Source organism: Planococcus citri, chromosome 1, assembly GCF_950023065.1.
Source record: "Planococcus citri chromosome 1, ihPlaCitr1.1, whole genome shotgun sequence".
Taxonomy (NCBI): domain Eukaryota; kingdom Metazoa; phylum Arthropoda; class Insecta; order Hemiptera; family Pseudococcidae; genus Planococcus; species Planococcus citri.
The window spans coordinates 5810604-5831257 of record NC_088677.1 but is presented as its reverse complement, the minus strand read 5'-3'; the positions used below and the strand labels follow the sequence as shown (position 1 = coordinate 5831257).

Below are 20654 nucleotides of genomic sequence, written 5' to 3'. Positions count from 1 at the left end.
GAGAACGACTGATTTTCCCCAACGGAAAAAAATCCAGAAAAAGAGAATGTGGCGAAATTTGGCTTTTCCAACTCCACCAGCAAAATTTGATTTTTTAAAACCCACGAATAAGAATTGTAGATGACTCGCTCGCGGATGATTTGCTCAAAGGAGAAGAATCATTCGCGAACGAATGGATGACTGAAAACTCAAATTATACTCAAAACACATGACGAAACTTTTCACAGTTTTAACAATGTAATCAAAACCTTGACACAAATCGTTCGCGAACGAATTGTTAAGAATCTATAAATAACTCGAGAACGACTGATTCGCCTCTAAATCAAATCCAGCGAAAAATAATGTGGTAAAATGTGGAATTTTCAAGCCCATCAACAAGAATTGTAAATGATTCGTTCGCGAACGATTTGCACAGATCAGAAGAATCATTCGCGAACGAATGAATCACTGAATACTTGAATTAGGCATGAATGACAGGACAAAACTTTTGACAATGATCACTCAATCAAAAACTGGATTCAATTCGTTCGCGAACGATTTGCTCAGAATCGCGATAAATGACTCGAGAACGACTGATTCGCCTCGAAATCAAATCCGGCGAACAATAATGTCTCAAAATGTGACTTCTTCATGCCCATCAACAAGAATTGTAAATGATTCGTTCGCGAACGATTTGCTCGGAGAAGAAGAATCATTCGCGAACGAACGAATCACTGAAAACTCTAGTTTGGCACGGATTACAGCTTGTAGGATGAAACTTTTGACAGCTTTAATCAAGTAATCGAAAACGGTACTCAATTCGTTCGCGAACGATTTGCTCAGAATTAATGAATCATTTGAGAACGACTGATTCCCCACTAAATTAATTCTAACGAAAGAGGACGATGGGGTAAAATTTGACTTTTCAAATTCCATGAATAAGAATTGTAAATGATTCGTTCGCAAACGATTCGTTCGAAAGAGAAGAATCGTTCGTGAACGAACGAATCACTGAAAACTCAAGTTTGACATGAATGACAGCTGACAGGATGAAACTTTTGACAGCTTTAATCAAGTAATCGAAAACTGTACTCAATTCGTTCGCGAACGATTTGCTCAGAATCAATGAATCATTCGAGAACGACTGATTCACCGCTAAATTGAATCTAGCAAAAGATGATGTGGTAAAATTTGACTTTTTAAAACCAGTGAATAAGAATTGTAAATGATTCGTTCGCGAACGATTTGCTCGAAAAAGAAGAATCGTTCGCGAACGAACGAATCACTAAAAAAACTAAAATCAGGTATAAATGACAGGACGAAACTTTTAACAATTTTGACCATGTAATCAAAAACTGGACACAAATCGTTCGCGAACGATTCGCTCGGAACTGATTCTTGGTACATAAACTGCAACTCTCAATAAACTACAGGGGGGGGGGCTTTCGATACACATTCGCCAAATTGACGTGATTAATTACTCATTTTGAACGGATTCGCCAGACTACACGTCGAAGAAGGAACGCTACCAGCTACATACCATTAATGGAATGTGGAACCAAACACGATGTTTCTAGTACACGGTGGTTAATAAAGAAACACGGTTCTGATTCGGAATCACATTAGCAAACGTAGCCACGAAATCAAGACCTGTTTGCAAAATGATCCTCGTTTACGTCGAATTAAAATGTGGTAAATACACACACACGTCTCAAGTCTCAAGTCTCAAGCGTAGATTCAATTTATCGAGGGGGAAATTCGCAAATATTGGCGTAGGTAATATCACTGTTCATTGATTCGTTGGTTTCTCACTTACAGGGTGGCAGTTGTTGAAGGGTGTGAATAAACGACGAAGAAGATTAGTGTACGTCGTGTTAGGAGAAACTCTGAACACTAAAATTTTGCAATTCGGTGCGTTTGTAAATTACCCCCATTATATTCGCGCTTTTATACACCGATGAGTTGAAAAATCTTCCACACACGTCTGACAAACATCACAGCGCAGCGGAGCTTTTCACCTTTTGACTAGCTTTGAAAGAGACGAGAACTTGAAAAGGCTGGTAAAAAATTAAAAGAAATTAACACCTATACCGCGACAAGCCAGACGTGAATTACCTGCGCCCAAAACAAGCATGGCATGCTATGCTAAAAGTGGTATCTGCTTTTAAGAAAACCGCATGCTTTCATCATCTCATACATTTATACCAACACGAGAGCTCGTAATACGAGATGAATTATGTACCGTTATTAACGCGTTGATGAAAAGGCATCACGGTGTTGTGTTGAACGTTGTAACGCCATTAGAAAGAGTAATGCTTGTTTAATTGCCTGAACTCGACTAATACTTTACGAATACGAGAGGCGATATCATCTCATCGCCCAAACTTTCAGCATTGTAGTGAAATTCGCACCATCGCCACACGCATTTCTCAAATAGTAAGTTGCCAAGCTCTACGACATCTTCACTATAGTACATAATATCATGGAACAGAAACTTTAGCAACAGCGCACAAACGCCAACGCAAACTGGATGCGATAAATTCACCTCGCTACCATCTCTGCGCCCAAAAACTTAATGGTATGCAATTATACAGGCGTATACTATGCGGTGTGTCCCGATGATTTCGAAAATTTACTCGAGTAGTATTCCGGATAAATAAACAAGTCGTAATTGCCTCAACGACCGAAATACAAAGCGATTTCGAGCCTTTGAAACTGAAACGTTAGCGTAATTACGTAACGATGAGGTGGTAAGTGACTGAAACGTAACGATTTCTATGCATCCATAGAGCAAATTCAGCATAAAGTCCGTCTTCAGCTAGATCGAAAGAGCGTGCAAAAATTTATCAACAGCCAAATTTTCAAAAGCCAATGTGTATTTTCCAATTTTTGGAGATTTTTTGAACACCAAATACAACATAGATGAGAGAAAAACTCAAAATTTTACGAAATGGACCTACAAAGCTGAAATTTATATATCCTACATTGGACCTACCAAGTCGATTGGAAACGGTTTCAAGTGATTTTGAGCAGTTCTGGAGCCCCCAGCAGATCTTTGAAACTCGAAATTTCCACAAAATTATTAATAAAGTTGGGAATCCAAAATTCACGCAGCACTCCAACTTAAACACGCTATCAAAATGACTGCTGGTGAGTTCAAGTCATTTTGGAGGCTCCAGCGATTTTTGAAATTTTATGGAGCCTCCAGAAGATTTTTGATTGAACCTATGTGCAGTCGACTTGATAACGTGTAGAAATTGGAGTGCGGAGTGTTGCGTAAAATTTAGGGAAAATTTCGATCGTTGAAAAATCTGCTGGAGGCTCTGGTTATTTCCAAAAAGTCGCTGGAAGTTCCAAAATGACTTGGAGCCTACCTGAAGTTTACTTCATATTGAATTGAAATTTGTTTACCGAATGAATATCGGCTTCCCAACTGCACTGGAGGCCCCAAGAATCTACAAAAAGTCGCTGGAGGCTCCAAAATGACTCGAACTCACCAGCAGCCGACTTGATAGCGAGTAGAAATTGGATTGCAGCGTGTCTGGTGAAATTTTATGAAAATTCCGATCGTTGAAAAATCTGCTGGAGGCTCCAGTAATTTCCAAAAAGTCACTAGAAGTTCCAAAACGGCTTGAAATCTACCTGAAGTCTCCTTCATAGCGTATCGAAATTAGTTTATAGATTGAATTTCGGCATCTCAATAGCACTGGAGGCTCCCAATATTTGGAAAAAGTCGCTGGAGGCTCCAAAATGACTTGAACTCACCAGCGGAGTGCAGTGCAAATTTCAAATTTTTGAATTTATTTGATGAAATTTCAAGTTTCACAAAACTGCTGGAGGCTCTAAAAATTTTTGGAAAATCGCTGGAGGCTCCTAAATGACTTGAACACGTCTGCAGTCGACTTGCTAGCCCGTAGAAATTGGAGTGCAGAGTGTTTGGTAAACTTTTATGAAAATTCCAAACGTTGAAAAATCTGCTGGAGCCTCCAGCAGTTCACAAAAAGTCGCTGGAGGCTTTAAAACGACTTGAAATCTACCTGCAGTCTCCTTCATGGTGTATTGAAATTAGGTTTAAATTTGGGATTTCCAGCTTGTTTGGTAAAAATGTATGGAATTTTCCAGCATTTAAAAACCTGCTGGATGCTCCAGCGATTTCCAAAATGTCGGTCGGGGCTCCCAAAGGATTGGAAATCTACCTGCAATCGAGTTCATGGCGAATTTAAATTACTTTACAGAATGAATTTCGGCTTCCCAACTACACTGGAGGCTCCATGAATTTTAAAATAGTCGCTGGAGGCTCCAAAATGACTTGAACTCGCCAGCAGTCGAGTTGATAGCGTGTTCAAGTCGGAGTGCAGGATTTCCAACTTAATCTGATGAAATTGTGAGGAAATTTCAAGTTTTACAAATCTGCTGGAGGCTACAGGAATTTTCCAAGTCACTATGGAGGCTAATAAATGACTCGAACCTATCTGCAGTCGACTTGATAGCGTGTAGAAATTGGATTGCAGAGTGTTTGGTAAAATTTTATGGAAATTTCTATCGTTGAAAAATCTGCTGGAGGCTCCAGTAATTCACAAATGTCGCTGGAGGCTCCAAAACGACTTGAAACCTACTTGCAGTCTACTTCATAGCGTACTAATATTGGTTTACAGATTGAATTTCGGCTTCCCAACTGCACTGGAGGCTCCAAAAATTTTCAAAAAGTCGCTGGAGGCTCAAGAATAACTTGAACCTTCGGTAGTCGACTTGATAGCGCGTAGAAATTAGAGTGCAGAGTGTTTGGTAAAATTTATGGAAATTTTGAGCATTGAAAAATCTGCTGGAGGCTCCAGCGATTTCCAAAATGTGACTGGAGGCTCCAAAACGACTGGAAATCTACCCGCATTCGAGTTCATAGCGAATTGAAATTACTTCGGAGAATTCATGACTTTTTGAGAATTCTTGGAGCCTCCAGCAGATTTTTGAAACTTCACCACATTTCATCAAATGTAGTTGGAAAGCCGAAATTCGTTCAGTAAAATAATTTCAATACGCTATGAAGTCGACTCCAGGTGGATTTACAGTCTATTTGGAGCCTCCAGCGAACTTTTGTAAATTACTGGAGCCTCCAGAAAACAGCTGGAAATCCAAAATTTGCTCTGCACTCCAATTTCAACACGCTACCAAGTGAACTTCTGGTGAGTTCAAGTCATTTTGGAGCCTCCAGCAACTTTTTGGAAATTACTGGAGCCTCCAGTGAATTAGTTAACAGAACAAATTTAAGCTTTCAAACTGCATTTGATGAAATTTTTTGGAAATTTCAAGCTTCAAAAATCTATTTCAGGCTCCAAGAATTTTAAAAACGCTGCTGGAGGCTCCAGTAATTTCCAAAATGTCGCTGGAGGCTCCAAAACGACTGGAAATGCATCAGCAGTAGGCTTCGTAACGTATAGAAATTAGTTTGCAAAATGAATTTCGGCTTTTTCATGTTTCAAAAATTTTCTGGAGGCTCAAGAACCGTTCAAAACAGGTTGAAATTGTTTCCTAATTTTTGATTAAAATTTGATTTTTCAAAAATTCACCAAAAATCGAATAATGCACTTTAGCTCTTGAAATTGAGGCTGGTGATGAATTTTTACATTATCTTTCGATCTAGCTTTGTCCAATTCAAAAAATTTCGTGCCAGTCGTATGTTAAAGAGAAAAATCTACGATTTCAGCTGACCTGTTAATCAAAATGGCCGCCATTTTCTTCGTAAGGCCAACTCTTTTTTCGCAAGGTGGCTTAGAAATGTTTCTCAGGATGTCCTCTTTAAGAAAAAGGTTGTCCCGATGATGGGAGGGGAGGGGGGATGCAATTACTCATTTTTTTCCAAAAAAAGTTCAAATGGTCGATTAAAAAAATATCGAAAATCTTATGCTCTGAAACAAAAACACAAACAGAACCCTAAACCAAACCCAACAAAACGATTCCCATAAAATCGAACTCCACAACCTGCTAAAATGCCTCGCGGTTCAGTGCCCCTGCCTAACCTGAAAATAAACCTTATCCTCTGAGACTGTAATCATTCCGGCCATTTTTACTTTTTTTTTCAAACTCTCCAAACTCTCAAACAAAAAACTACAAAGATAAAATCCCATCCCACCGGAGCAATTAATACTCGACAGTTATTTAGTGAATAATTAAGCTCGCGTAAAAATGAACTTTCAACTTGTTCTAAAGGCTATAAGAGTATAGCGAAAAACGGGTAAGCGATGAGAGAAAAAAACACGAAGGCAGGTATCCCGAAGGAGAAATATCGAGTAAACCGGAGTATTCTTCAAATTAATTTTCCACAACGAAGAAGAAAAAAAGAAGAAAGAAAGAAGTAACTTTATCAAAGTACGAGTATCTTTATAACTGATACAAAAAAAAATTCTTTCACTTCGCCGTTACGCGTACCTGGACCTACCTACATTCTCATCTGAAACAAGATAATCCACCACCCATCTTCCCACATTTGTAATCTATAATAAGAATACCATATTGAACTTGGAAATTACTTCTGAAAGATGACAAACAAAAAAAAAACTAATAATAATACACAGCTATCGGATTTTTTTGTATGTAGCTTCCAACTTGAAGCAAATTTTATCAACGAGATCACGTAATGAGAAAAACTTTTTCACGAGGTAAGCATCACATAGCGATGTAGAATTACGTTACTTTTTGCCCTTCATACAGGGTGTCTTTGTGCAGTAATTTGAAATTTCGCTGTTTTACGCTCCCATCCTTCGGAGTTTTTGGATTTTATGAGAAGATAATTTCTCATTTTTTTTATTTTCTTGCAAGTTCAAAAAAGTCGTACCAAGAGATCCCCCTCCCTGTACTCATGCACTACATGCATGAGACATTGCAACAGCTTATTCATTCCTTCTACTTCCGTGGTACAGCCTACATGGTGTAGTTAATTTTTTTTATTTATTTATTTTATTTAAACAATTTAGGTCTCTCCAACAGCCAGAAGCCAATTACAGGAGAGACCGATTATAACTATAGGATAATAAAAACTAAATATCACTTTATAAACTGAAAAAAAAAGAAACAAAAAAATACAAAAGATAATGAGGTAAAGTGAGAAATAATCAGAAACAAAAGAAAAATATGATACTAACAACAAAAGATAAATAAGACCATTAATAAGTGGTGGTTCATAAAGAGAAGAAAAAATAAAATAAATAAATAAAGAGTGAGAGAAAAAAAAAACAAAAAAAAAACATAGAACAAAAAAAAGAAGAAAAATGAAACCAACCAAAAAAATAAAACAAAATAAAAAATAAAAAATAGAGTATAATAATAACAATAATAACAATGCAATAACAACGTGACCCACAAGTACCCAATGCGCCCATGCCCCTACTGGCCTACTCCCATGCCCCCCTCACCAAACGCCTGAAGGCTGACCTACCCATACTAAAAATGTCGGCATCTACACATCTACAGAGAAAAGCATCTGAGATGCCCATGATGTTATTCATAGAAGACAACTTCATCCTAGATGTATGGTAATTGCTTAAGGAGAATGTTTTTTTTTTGTCTAGAATGGATTTTGGGGGCCCAGAAATTAATTTTTCCCAAAAGGTTACTTTCATTTATATTACCATGGATAATATCATAAAGGAACAACAGTGCTATTATTTCTCTCCTTTTTTCTAATGAGTTGATTTCAAATCCTTCTAACAGTTCCTTTTGAGTTAGGTCATGAGGATAATATTCGAACCTGTTAAAATTATTGTTTTTATTCCACTGTAAATATTTATAATGAGAAACATCTCAAATTATAATTTTATTGAATTAATAACGAAATTTATTTCAGACTTGCTAATATTTCAATTTTTCTTAACCCACCCCCCCCCCCACCAACGTTGAAAAAAAACATCCAAAAAATTTGTTTAAGGGTAAGGGCACCAATTATGGACCAGTCCGCAATATGGACCAGCGCCTGTTCTCGTTGGTAATTAGCGCAATCTGTCAGGAAAAAATGTATTCTGATGTATTTTTTACCAAAAAAACGAATGAGACAAAAATTACAACTGTAAAGTCAAAACTCGCTGAGAAATTTACAAAAAACTGTTTTGAGACTCTGAAAAAATTTTTTAGTGTGTTTTTCAACTTTTATTAAAATATATGTGTGGTGTAATTTTCTAAATGTCATTGATGTTTATAATATCAAAAAAGGATGTAGTTTCTGCTGGAGTGATCAGTTTTTGCTAAAAATGAGGATATGTACAGAAATTTTTGGTGCAAAGTTTTTTTTAATGGGGTGCGCTAATATGGACCACCTGTTATATTGAATTTTTTACTCATTTTTTACAGCTGCTGAGAAGAGGAATGCTTGAAAAACCTTTTTTTGTTCATTTCTACTAATAAATATGATGTTTTGAAACGTAAAAATATGTTTATTTTGAAATTATTCTTTAGGTGGTCCATATTAGGCGTCCAAAATTTTGAACTGTCATTTTGACACTCGTCATTCAACAATTTAAAAAAATATATTCAAAATAAACTTGAACTGCTTAGAATAAGTGTTTTTGTTCATTTCTACAAATAAATATGACCTTTTAAAAATGTGAAAGTATGTTTATTTTGAAATTTTATAGGTGGTCCATATTAGGCGTCCAAAATTTCAAACTGTCATTTTGACACTCATCACCCAACAATAAAAAAAACATACTTAAAGTTGACCTTCACCCCTGAAGTTTTGTACAGTGTTAGTGGAAGGATGGAACTTCATTTTAAGTCCTTGTGGAGGTTTCTACCCCCTATAGTTTTCAAGTGGCAATCATCCAAAAAAAAGTGGTCCATATTTGGTGCCTCTACCCTTATCAAAATGTTTGGTGCGACGTGTCGCTTTTCACTAATTTGAGCCCACTGAATTCGAACGTATTTATATTTGTTTGATTCTGCCAATCAATACGTCTCGTTAGCAGAATATTTTTAAAGAAGTGAGCTTGTGGAGAGAGAAATATTCGGAAAAACCTAAAAACTACCATAAAATAAAAAATTAAATTTTTCATTTTGAAGTTTTTGATTTTTCACCAAGAATTCAAAAATGGAAATTTTTGAATCTTGATTTCTTTGAAGATAAGAAAATAATATAGACTAATCCAAATCCTCTTTGGCCATCTGGATATCTGTTCATGCACTCTCATTCTGCTGGAAAAATAGTGATGGAAATATTGGTGATGTAAAAATGAAATCTCTTGCAATTCAATAACTAGCTCAGCATGATCTCAAGATCAGACAAATCGCGGATGTAATAATTGGGTTCCCTCCCCAATATTTACATATTTATAATACGTGGGGTTAAAGTTGGATTAATTGAAGCTTGAGCTAAGATATGATTGAACTTTCGATGGAATGATCTATTTATGGTAAAGTTGGAAATATTCATTGAATTCTCAAAGTCACGAAAGTTGAATAAAAGTCCAAGACGAATTCACATTTAGGACATTTATTCTTATACTTAAGGGATAAAACAAAGACAAATAAAAAGGATCGCAACCCTGTGGAATTTTGGGAATACTTAAACTAGGAGCAACAAAAAGGAAAATAAATATTAAAAAAAGAAAAAAGAAAGGAACGAAGTGAGTCATCCGTTGAAATTAAAATTAAAATGCACGTCCTAAGCGATACGTCATTTTCAAACAAAAAAGAAAATAAAGAAAGACAATGTGAGCCAAGGTCTTGAAACTTAAATCTAAAGGTGGAATGTGAACCAAGGCAACTTGTTATTAAAACCTATCTCTGTGCATTTCAAAGAGTGATCCGAGACAGCTGAAGATTCACTAATTGACCCATAGGGACCTAACTTGAGAAACGATGTCATCGCAGATGATGACAAAGTCCGAGGCTGCAGACACCAAAATTCATCAAAGTCCAATAAATCATGAACTGAAGGAAGCTAAAGCTGGAAACAGTAGGAACTACAGTTGGAAATATTGAGCTAAAGATGGATTTATTGGTCTCTTCTGGCGAAGGAGCCCATTCGCGGAGATGGAAGTAAAGTTGGAACTATACTTGGTGGCATCAATGTCTGCAGTCCTGCCTAAATTGTCTCGGATCAGAGCTTTTATAACTGCGCTTTGTCCTGCCTAAATTGTCTCGGATCAGAGCTTTTATAACTGCGCTTTTTACGAGAAATCGGGCGGGGGAACATATGCAGTCAGTGGCACACGCGCTCAACGCTTCTAGCGGCGCTATCATTCGCGGCTGGCGCTAGAATTATGTCATGTTCGATTATACTAGGCAATGTTTGTGTTGAACTGGTTTTCTATTGGTTTTTATCGCGAGAGTGGTGGACAGCTTGGCGCCACCACCTAAAAAACGATGATGTAATCGAGTATAATCGGCTGTGTTCGATAATTTCTTGATTATCATTGGACGTAAGCGCCACCACTACTGAGTAGGAAGTTCAAATTGTCGCGGCTTGGTCACTGACGTCATAATTGGTCACTAAAATGATCGAAAATCTGTCGCTTAGGGGGTAGAAAAATATTCTGCTGCTATGGCGAATGCGAATTTTCCTCCCAATTAGGAGACAGGAAAATTTTCTCCCATTAAGGTGACTGAACTTTTCGTATATAAATTTCTCCCAGTGTAGGTGACGGATAAAAATATTTTTCTCCCACATAAGTGGGAGAACTGCGTGTATTTTTCTCCCACTACAAGCTGATAAGAGGGCACTACGGAGTTGTTTTTGAAAAAAAGAATGTGTATTCGAACTTATAGCGGTCTCGAATTAGATGGAATCGAATTGTCGCATGTTTTCGTGATTTTTTCAACATTTTTAAACTGGTTTCATTTCAACCAAATTTTTCATTTCGACCAGAAATGATACAAAAATATTTGAAAAGAACGAAGAAACCCGTACATGAAAGTATAAAAAAAAACCATTCACCTGTAAAATCATATCCCATACAAGGAGCAAAAAAATTTAATTGGCAGAGCTACAATAGAAATATTTTTACCATCGACGAATTCGCTGATAGCGAAAATAAATTGGCGTTAAAATCACGCATGAAAACGAAAATGTTTACCTGCTCGTACGTCACTGACCGGAAAATGTTTCCGATCAAAATGATACACTTGCTGAAAAAAAAAACAACAGAGCCAGGTAATTCGAGCGTGTGACAGTTTGATTTTTCATCTGTTTTGTTTTTAATCCACTCGTGTGTTACCTACACGTGTTTGTCAGCCACCATAATTGACTAATGTTTTCGTGAACTAGGGTCATTGTGGTGAGCGTTTCATCGTCCTACTGGGATCAAGGTGTTAATCAGCAATCTAGCCCTGTCGTTTGTATTATTAATAAGCCATTTACGTGCCGGCTACCAACAAAATTACCTACGTGTTAATCTGCGGCCTGTCGAGTACATTTAAAATGGAATTCTCTCGAACAGAGGCAACCATTCGAGGGATGAAGGTAAATATTCGTATTCGTACATTATAAATCGCGACAAATGGACGTACCTGGGTCGGACTTGGACTCGGTTTCCAAGTTCCGGACCGAACAGGTGAGCCAAAGTCGAAGGCAACGATGTTATCAGCTTTCGTACATACTCTAACGATAAAGCGAGTTCATATCGAGATAAAATAAATGGACGTATTAAATAGACCATTTTACCAAGCCCGAGCAGGGGTACACTATTCGCCCCACCACAACAACGTGCTCTGCTACCATAGTACATATTACGCGCACGTACGCGCCATATTACAAGCGTAATGACACGGTACGTTCATTCATCAATGTCCGACCAATTTTTTTTTTCTGCCTCGGCGTTGCTTTTTTTCTTCTTTTTCCTCCGCGTACTTGATTTTACAAAAGGATTACGCGTGTATTGAACACTGGTTAAAACGTATGAAAGAATAAACATTAGTCAATGTCGATGAAAATTCCTCTGATTTGATTAGATTTATATATATTTTTATATCGCAGGGGAGAAGCGAAAAAAAAATCTAATCTAACCGAACGATGGCGGAAAATCGTTGCGTGAAATTTATTCAATTACTAGACATATCTCCTAAGTGGAATATGCTACACTAGGAGTTCTTACACCACACAATACATACTACGGTGGTGATGGTGAAAATTGAAAGATTGAAACGAGAATGTGTGTGTGTGTGTGGCCATTTGCATGATGAATAGCGTCAAGTAAACGATCTCTGTATTAAGCAGATTTGAGACGAGAGTCCCTCTATTGTCAGTAATGTGTGCTGTACCTGCTATAAAGATATTGCTTTATTTATAAACCGCATGCCTCACCTGCCTCTGCCTCTATACCTTTACCTATACATATTACACTACAATTTGAATTACTATAGAATATAATCTATGAGATAGCTTATGGATCGTGCAACCCTTCTACTCGTATGTACCTGACGAGTAGTGTCCCTGGTCCCTACATTTGTCCTTTACAAGTATATGTGTAGTTCGTTTCAAGGATGAGTGGTCTTTAAAAGCAAATTTATATGTATCAAACTCGACGACATCGACAGAGCGTGTGTTTGTCTGTGTGTGTGTGAAAAACTTCTCGACTGTATGACGATTTGAACAAGCGAGAGAAATTTTTATCATAAGCATTTGTTACGACGACGACGTCGATATTGATACCAGCATCGAGCATGATGCTTGCACAGACGTATAAAAATGTTTTCGTATGTTTGTTATTTTCAGTCAAACGTCTTCTAAGCTGTTTGTAACTTTTGAGTTTTGTTGCGAGAAAATTTTATGTAAAGGGTGTCCTACACCTATTCGTACTCGTAGTTTCGTTGCAACATTCGAATCACTTTAATGAAAAAGAAAGCCTGTATTAATTCAAAGTTTTCGTCGCTGAAAAGATTTTATTTTTCAGATGTTTCACGGTGAAGAGGAGAGGGGGGAAATGGTGAATCATCGCAATATAAAAAAGTTCCTCTCATAGAAGTTGGCCCTTTCTTGTCAATATTTCCATGTTTCCATACCTTACACCCCCTTCAGGTTTTCCTGCTCAAGTTGAACTTTGAGCATTTGCTTTGAAAGTTCAGCGTTGAGCTTGCACATTGAAAGTTTAGTTTGGAGCTTGGAAATGCAGTTGTGAGGTTTCAATTTCAAAATATCAGTTTTGTTCTCCGGTGCACTTTGAAAGTTCAATTTTGAGCTTTCGTATCGAAAGTTCAATCTTGAGTTTTCGTTTTAAAAGTTCAGTTTGGGCTTTCCTTTTTAATGTTCAGTTATGAGCTTTCATTTTGACAGTTCACTTTGAGCTTTCATTTTGAAAGTTCACATTGGAGCTTTCATTTTGAAAGTTCAGTTTGGAGCTTTTATTTTGAAAGTTCACACTGGAGCTTTCATTTTGAAAGTTCAGTTTGAAGCTATCGTTTTGAAAGTTCAGTTCGGAGCTTTCATTTTGAAAGTTCAGTTTGGAGCTATCGTTTTGAAAGTTCAGTTTGGAGCTTTCATTTTGACAGTTCAGTTTTGAGATTTAATTTTGAAAGTAGAGGTTGGAGCTTCCATTTTAAAAGTTCAGTTTGGAGCTTTCACTTTGGCAGTTCAGTTTGGAGCTTTCATTTTGAACATTCAGTTTGAAGCATCTAATTTAAAAGTTTATTTTAGAGCTTTCATTTTGAAAATAAGTTTTAGAGCGTTTATTTTGACAGTTCCACCTTCAGCTTTAAATTTTGTTCTTTTAAAAATAAAATTTTGAGCTTTCATTTTTTCAGTTCAATGTTGAGCTTTCATTTCAAGTTCAATTATGAGTATTTGTTTTGAAAGTTCAGGTTTGAGCTTTTAATTTGAAATTTTGGTTTTGATCGTTCATTTTTTCATTCACAAAGATCAATTTTGAGTTTTAATTTTGAAAGTTCAGTTTTGAGCTTTCATTTTGAAAATTATATTTTGAGCTTTCATTTGGAAAGTTTAATTTTGAGTTTTTATTTTGAAAGTTCAAATCTGAGAGGTTATTATAAAAGTTCAATTTTGAGCTTTTATTCTCAAAGTTCAGTTATGAGCTTTAATTTTAAAATTTTGGTTTTGAGCTTTCATTTTTTCGTTTTGAAAGTTCAATTTTGAGTTTTTCTTTTAGAGTTCAGTTTTAAGATATCATTTTGAAAGTTCAACTTTGAGCTTTCATTTTGAAAGTTCAATTTCGAGTTTTCTTTTCAAAAGTTTGATTCCGAGAGGTAATTTAAAAAGTTCAAGTTTGTGCGTTCATTCACAAAGTTCAGTTATGAGCTTACTTTTCAAGAGTTCGCTTTCGAGCTTTCATTTTTTTGTCTGGAGCCATCACTTTGAATGTTTAGTTTGAGGGATTCAATTCGAAAGTTTAGTTATATCCGATTTTGAGCTATCATTTCAAAAGTTCTATTTTGAACATTCATTGTTGAAGTTCAATCTTGAGCTTTCATTATTAAAGTTCTATTTTGAGCTTTCATTTTTTCATTTAAAAATTCAATTTTGAGTGTTCATTGTAAAAGTTCAGCTTTGAGCTTTCATTTTTTCATTTAAAAATGCATTGCATTTCAAAAGTTCAATTTTGAGCTTTCATTATTAAAGTGCAGCTTTGAGCTTTAATTTTAAAACTCAATTTTGAGCTTTCATTTTCGGAGTTCAATTTTGAGCTCTAATTTCAAAATGTCAGTTTTGAGCTTTCATATTTCATTTTGAAAGTTTGGTTTCGAGTTTTCATTTTGAAAGTTCTATTTTGAGAAGTCATTTTAAGAATCCAGTTGTGAGCTTTCATTTTCAAAGTTTATTAATGAGCTTACGTTTCAAAAGTTCGTTTTTTAGCTTTCATTTTTTTCATTTGAAAATTCAATTCTGAGCTTTCATTCAAAAATTCGATTTTGAGCTTTCCTTTTTGGAGTTCAATTTTGAGCTCAAATTTCAAAAAGTCAGTTTTGAGCTTTCATTTTTCAATTTGAAAGTTTGGTTTTCGAGTTTTCATTTTGAAAGTTCTATTTTGAGAAGTCATTTTAAGAATCCAGTTGTGAGCTTTCATTTTCAAAGTTTATTAATGAGCTTACGCTTCAAAAGTTCGTTTTTGAGCTTTCATTTTTCATCTGGAGCTATCACTTTGAATGTTCAGTTTTAGGGATTCAATTGGAAAGTTTAGTTTAGTTCGATTTTGTGCTTTCACTTCAAGAGTTCAGTTTTGAGCTTTCATTTAGAGTTTTCACCTTGAGCTTCCACTTTTAATGGTTAGTTTTGGGATTCCAATTTGAAAGTTCAATTTTTCAGTTTGGAGTTTGAAAATTCAGTTTTGAGGTTCCAATTTAAAAATTCAGCTCTGATAGTGAGCTTTCAATTTGAAAGTTGCTTTCATCGCAAATTTTCATTTTTTGAGCTTTCACCGCATGGTTTTCAGTTTTTTTTTTCAGAAGTTCAACTTTGAGTCCTGATCTCTGAACAGTCTGTTCATGAGTTTTCACCATGGACATGAAGTTTTGAACTCACATTCTCTCAAAGTCATTAGCTTTCCTCCCAAGGGAAGCTCTCTTATTGAAAGTTCAGTTCAAAGCTTGGCTATGAGGTTTCCGTTCAGAAAATCTGATTTGAGCTTTCACTTCGACATTTCAGCATCGATGTTTCATTTCAGATTTTGGTTTTATGCTTTCACTTTGAATGTTCAGTTTGGAGCTTGATAATTCAATTTTGAGGTTTCAACTCAAAAACCCAGATCGGAGCTTTCACTTCGAAAGTTCAATTTTGAGCTTTCATTTAAAAATTTCTCAAACTTTTACTTTGAATGTCCAGCTTTCATCTTTTACTTTAAAAGTTTAGTTTTAGGCTTTTGCTTTAAAAGTTCATTTTTTAGCTTTCACTTACAAAGTTCTGTTTGAATTCAAAGCTCCCCGAGTTTTAGGAAGCAGGCTACCAGAAAATATTTGCACCCTACTCCCAATTTTGAAATTTTGAGCCTTTCTTTTCAGAGAAAAGATATTGATTTGAAAATGCAAATCAAAAAATTGAAAAATAACATGTAGCGAAAACAAAAAATTAGTTAAAACTTACTGCGGTGGACGTTTACCAATTTTTCAACTTTTTTTTCAAATTCTCAAATGAAAATTCACCACTCACCTGAAAACAAAATGAAAATAAAAATTAGTCACGGTTGATTGCCTTCGTGATTTTTCACATGGAGCCAAATCGGCTCTCTAAACAAATTTGGGATTAATATTCCCAACACAATCTGCAAAAATAATTCTACCACTTCAATCAAAGCCAAACTTTCATTCCCTGTACGCATCTTGGGGCAAATTTTCATCCAAATTTAACAATGCAGTATAATATTACGTAAAATCAATGTGGAAAATTATTTTCCGCAACAAGCTGCTCGTGTGGGCAGAGGTACATATAAAAGTCATGTTTAGCACAGAGTTAACCTTGATCTTTGATAAAATATCAATACCCTACGATTGATTTACTCTATACAGGTAGGTGTAGGTAAAGGTATACGAGTAGTTACATGGAGGGGCTGAAAAGCATACGGTGGAGAGAATTACGTACAAGCAAGGTGACATTTTGATTAACACAACTTTAGCTCGAGGAGGTTGTATAGCATTGTTGCTAAAGAAGCTGAGCTAATTAACAAAATGTTATGCGTATCCGTATCGGTCTTCGGGTTCGAATCGCGCGCGGACGAAGCGAACGAGAAAGTTTTACAAAAATAGCGAAGCTTGAGCGATGGCGGTGGCTCTTTCGCGATTCGCAAATTGCGTTTAAATTTGTTAAGAAGCGTAGAAATAGAATTTGATGGATCCGTGTATGGGTTTGTTGTTAACATGTTCCAGTATTCGAAGCACGTTTAATTCTCCCCGGAGTACTGTTTTGTTGTTTTATCCAGATGCGTAGGCTGTTTTTTATATGGTCTCGTTTCGCGTTTCGCGATGAAGGTCTTGTTTACTGTCTATTCGGGTATAGTTATAACGGTGTACCTACTGTTCACTTGTTAACTTTGCCAATTCGCCAACGTTTTTCCTACGCTGGGTGCTTTTCTTCGTCTTTTTTTTTTTTTTTTTTTTGATTGTCGTCCTTTTTTTTCACTTCACAAAAAAAAATGCCAGGGTGTGAAAAAATATGCCCAATAGTCCGGCATATGGCATATGGAGTAATTGCACCCTTCTCTCGATCCGTCGACACATTTTTTTTGTTCAAAGGAACATCCTACAAAATATTTTAACGTAAACTTCCCGAAAAAAAAGGCCATAATATGTACTAACAAAGGTCAGCCGAAATCGCAAACTTTGCTTTCCAACATTTTTTGACCTGAACCAAGCTAGATCGAAAGAACATGCGAAAATTTATCAAAACCCAAAGTTTCAAATGCTAAATTGCATTTTTTGATTTTTGAAGAATTTTAAAAAATCAAGCCAAAAATGAGAAAAAAATCAAAATTTTACTAAATTTACCTGGAAAGCTGAAATTTAGCATACACCATTTTTCGACCTGCCAAATCGATTGGAAATGAGTTTAAAACGTTTTGAGCAGATCTGGAGCCTCCAACAGATTGAAATATTCACAAAAATTTTGGTGAATTTTTAAAAAACAAAGTTGGGGTAAAAATGAGAAAAAAATCAAATTTTTACCAAATTGATATCGGAAGCTGAAATTTAGGATGTGCCCTATATTTTCGACCTGTCAAATCGAGCAGTTCTGGAGTCTCCAGTAGATTTTTGAAACTTGAAATTTCCACAAAATTTCATCAAATGGAGGTAGAAATCTGAAATCCACGCTGTCAAGTCGAGTGCTGTCGGGTTTGAGTCATCTTGGATCCTCCAGTGACTTTTTGAAAATTCCTGGAGCCTCCAGTAGATTTTTGAAACTTGAAATTTCCACAAAATTTTATCAAAAGGAGTTGAAATTCTGAAATTCACGCTGTCAAGTCGAGTGCTGTGGGATTTGAGTCATTTCGGATCCTCCACTAACTTTTTGAAAATTCCTGGAGCCTCCAGTAGATTTTTTAAACTTGAAATTTCCACAAAATTTCATCAAATGGAGGTAGAAATCCGAAATTCACGCTGTCAAGTTGACTGCTGTCAGGTTTGAGTCATCTTGGATCCTCCAGTGACTTTTTGAAAATTCCTGGAGCCTCCAGTACATTTTTGAAACTTGAAATTTTCACAAAATTTCGTCAAATGTAGTTGGAAATCCGAAATTTACGCTGTCAAGTCGACTGCTATCGAGTTCGAGTCATATAGGATCCTCCAGCAACTTTTTGAAAATTCCTGGAGCCTCCAGCAAATTTTTGAAATTTGAAATTTCCACAAAATTTCATCAAATGGAGTTTGAAATTCGAAATTCACGCTGTCATGTCGGCTGCTGGCGACTTACAGTCATTTTGAATCCTCCAGCTACTATTTGAAAATTCCAGTGGAGTTTAGAAGCGTGGAATTTTTGCATACTTTCATCAAATGGAGTTATAAAGCTGAAATTCACTCCGCAAACTAATTTCAATGCGCTCTGAAGTCGAATGCGGGTGGATTTCAAGTTGTTTTGGAGCCTCCAGCGACTTTTTGGAAATTACTGGAGACTCCAGTAGCTTTTTCAATGCTCAAAACATCCATACAATTCTACCAAAAAGAGCTGGAAATTCAAAATTTACTCAGCACTCAGACTTCAACACGCTACTAAGTACACTGCTGGTGAGTTCAAGTCATTTTGGAGCCTCCAGAAATTTTTGGAAATTACTGGAGCCTCCAGTAAATTAGTTAACATAACGAATTTCGACTTTCCAGCTACATTCGATGAAATTTTTTGGGAATTTCAAGTTTCAAAAATCCACTGGAGGCTCTAAGAATTTTCAAAAAATTGCTGGAGGCTCCAAAATGACTTAAACTTACCAGCAGTTCACCCAAAAGCCGACTTATGTTGGAGTTCAGCGTGAATTTCGAATTTCTCATTTCATTTGATGAAAGTTTTGTGGAAATTTCAAGTTTCAAAAATCTGCTGGAGGCTCCAGAACTACTCAAAACTACTTGAAACTGTTTCTAATCGATTCGGCAGGATAAAAATAAGGTATGCAAACGCAAAATTTCATCTTTCTAGGTCAACTTGGTAAAATTTAATTTTTTTTTCTCATTTTTAGCATTAATTTGATTTCCAAAAATTCTCCACTTTAAAATGTTCTTCAGGATGTCCTCTTTAAGAAAAAAGTTGCCCCGGAAGATCGGAGAGGGTGAGGGTGCAAAGTGCAATTACTCCATAGCTGCAGATTTCCCTCAAAGATCGGTTCTCTATCTTCACTCACACTCTTGCAGATCTGCGGTAACATTTTCCATGCTGTCGACCTTTTCTCAAGGGTTCTACCAGAGCGACGTACGTAAATTGCATCATTTCGATGCAGAATGATTACTTATTTACGTAGTAAATTAATTTAAACACCGTTTCAAATAGCTCAGCTTTTTGCTTCTGGGATTAACCGGCATTAAATACACGACGAACCTCGGACGTCCTCTCATCTTCCAGGTTAAGCTGTCTTTTCATTCGGTAAAAGGTGCTCGCAATATTTGGTCGTCATTCATTACATTACCTATAATATAGGTAGGTACAACACAGTACAACAACGAGTCGAAGTCGGAGAAGACGAGTACCCGACTGTTTATTTAATTAATTGGCGTTTGTTTTATATTCATTGTCGTATACGAGACCGAGTCCTGCAGCTCTAAGTTGACTCGCAAAGTAAAGAAATTCCGCTCAAGCTAGCTCAGTTCGGTCCAATTATTGCAATTTACACAACACATTCGACGAATAAATTTGTATTATCAAACTGAGGTGAGCTTTAAATTAAGTTAGCAGATATTTAATCTTACATTCTTGAAAGTCTCGAGTTCGAATGCATGAGATTGAAAGTTGACGCGAGATGAACTTCCACTGCGCGAAATGTACACAATCAAAATTCGTCAGCGACGTTACTAAATAGGTAACTGAATAAAACTCGAGTTACACTGATTAATATACAGCATTGTCTGCGAGCTAAATAGATAAACTACAGGTAAGTTTTAATCAATGTATAACCTTTTCAGAAGGCGGTTGAAACCTTCAACTCATTTGCCCATCAAAGGAGAATGGATAGTCAATAGTCGATTGTAATGTACATATTTTTTTGTAATCCAGACTTGAAACTTTTTACAGAAGAAATTATTGGTTTTAATGGAGGTTTGGAGTTGTTCACAATCGGAGAGCCCGCATAAGGATCTATTGCACCCCCCTCCCACCCCGTCGATCCCCCGGAACAATTTTTTTCTTCAACGCTCGTCCTGAAAAAAGGGGGCCTTACTTACAAAATGGCGGCCATTTTGATTAACAGGTCACCCGAGATCGCAGATTCTGCGTTCCAACATAGGACTTGCACGAAATTTTTTAAACCTTACAAAGTTAGATCGAATGATCAGGCAAAAATTTATCATCTGTCAAAATTTCAAGTGCTAAAGTGCTCTTTTTAATTTTTGGTGAATTTTTGAAATTCTAATTTAGGCCAAAAATGAGGAGGAAAATCAAAATTTTACCAAATTGACCAAGAAAGCTGAAATTTGAAATATCCCCTATTTTCGACATGCAAAATCGATTGGAAACGGTTTCAAACCGTTTTGAGCAGTTCTGGAGCCTCCAGTAGATTTTTGACACTCGAAATTCCAACAAAATTTCATCTAAATAAATGGAGTTGGATACCGGAAAT

General features: G+C 36.2%; 1 protein-coding gene across 2 annotated transcripts in view; it reads right to left on the bottom strand.

Moving 5' to 3' along the window:
* The window catches only part of wake (wide awake), a 492350-nt gene that overhangs the window by 339442 nt on the left and 132254 nt on the right, over nt 1-20654 (bottom strand). The window lies entirely within an intron of this gene.